The sequence below is a fragment of the Pogona vitticeps genome, chromosome 6 (genome assembly GCF_051106095.1).
Source record: "Pogona vitticeps strain Pit_001003342236 chromosome 6, PviZW2.1, whole genome shotgun sequence".
NCBI classification, from domain to species: Eukaryota; Metazoa; Chordata; class Lepidosauria; order Squamata; family Agamidae; genus Pogona; species Pogona vitticeps.
The window spans coordinates 114179538-114181312 of NC_135788.1; the positions used below are offsets into that span (position 1 = coordinate 114179538).

At 40.6% G+C, this 1775-nt stretch overlaps 1 long non-coding RNA gene across 1 annotated transcript; it reads right to left on the bottom strand.

Moving 5' to 3' along the window:
- Window positions 1–246: 246 nt before the first annotated feature.
- LOC144583428 (uncharacterized) lies at window positions 247–1472 on the bottom strand. Its single transcript, XR_013537185.1, has 2 exons — window positions 1379–1472; window positions 247–1243 (listed from the first exon to the last, which is right to left on the bottom strand). It is a non-coding gene; the product is annotated as an uncharacterized LOC144583428 (long non-coding RNA).
- Between the last annotated feature and the right edge of the window lie 303 nt (window positions 1473–1775).

Below are 1775 nucleotides of genomic sequence, written 5' to 3' on the forward strand. Positions count from 1 at the left end.
TAACCTTGGGTTACTCAGGAGTTTTGGACTGCAACTCCCAGAAGCCTTCACCACCAGCTGTCCTGACTGGGGTTTCTGGGAGTTGCAGTTAAAAAGCATCTGAGTAACAAAGGTTAAGAACCACTGCTCTAGACTCATCCTCTCAGCAATGTTCATGCTTTTCTGAGATTTTCCCAGTTCATTTCATGGTGATGTATTCTACGTTTTCGCCAGGGATTTGTAAATAAAAGTCAGGAGAACAGAATGTGATGCTCAAATAGAATGAAGATTTATTTCAGGAAAGCCAAGACACAATCAATATCAGACATGGAAGAAGATGTAAGTCTTATTATTTACCAGTTATCTGACTATAATGGGAGGAACAGAGATACGATTCTATAGTTGAGGAGCTGAGAGGTGAGCCTGAAAACCAATGTTTAAGACATCTGAATCCTCAGAGTTCCAGATATTTGATTATCAACTCTCCACTTTTTCTCCAGAACTCAGGGTTACACTGAAGATTTTGTCCTACCAAGCTGACGGGGATACATAAGCTAATTCATATGTCTGGTAGAAGCTTCTCAGTTACATACAGAAAGGACTGGACAAAAAAGCAGAATATATAACAAGCACCTGCACAGTGTGGTGTTTGAAGACTCTCTGGTGATTCTACAGCAAAAGCAGAGGAAAAGATTCTAACTGAGAATATTATATCAGTGATACATGAAAGTGAATTCACAAATAGGGTTCTGCATAGGAATGCTGAAGATGTTCCAGGGACAAGAGAGTATGGCATGGTAGAATTAGTTAGAATGGCCTTCACCTATTTAGCCAAAGCTTATTGTGCTCAGCGAATATTAATACTTCCAAAATCAACAGGATAGCCATTCTGACAGTAAACAGTAATTATATCTTCTCCACCAATACCAAAAAAAAACCCAGAAATTTCACAACAGGTAGTATATTTAACAGGAAAGCGGGATTTCAATTCACCAGTGGCTGGTCTCCCCAATGGATCAAGACAGATGGCTTTCAATAAATCATCTGGGGCATGAATATAAACATTAACATGTAAATAGATCTGATCTCTGCTTTTCATGATATTTTCACAGTAGATATAATCATTAGGAGCTTTAGTTTTTGGATAATCAACATTCCTCTTTTTAAAGGATTCAAAACCATCCAAAGCTTGACTCCCCGTCAACAACCAGGTGAGGATGAACAGCAGCCACAGTGGGGAGGGTCCCTTCTTCACCATTGTTTCCTGTAAACAAACCAAGAGGGAGGGAAAGAAAGAAAAAAAATTGTAGTATCTATGTAGTTCTCCTCCTCAGAGACAGAGACAGACACAGAGAGAGAGAGAGAGAGAGAGAGAGAGAGAGATTACCACCAGCCTTACCATGCAAGCTGTGTTTCCTTCTTTAAAGACTTTCGGTTCTTTATCACTGTCTATATCTCAACAAATTCTTGCTTTCATGCATTCTAAAAGATAAATAAAAAACCCCATGAATTTCCTCCCCAAAACAGACCACCTTCAGTGGGGATGTGCCAGTTGTATATTTTGACCTCCGTTTTTCACAATTCTCTAGGAATTTCTAAGGAGAACTGTGGGAGTTCCAGGTCGTGCTTCCACACCTATAGGCACCAACAGAAACCTACGTTCTCCTTACATGAAGAGAGGCCAGCTCCAAGGCTCTGTGGCCCCAATCCAGCCTGCACAACGTTTCCTGGGAAGAGGAGATTTGCTGCTCTTTTGGCTCTATAGACGGCACTTCCTGAAAAAGCATCATCCACAG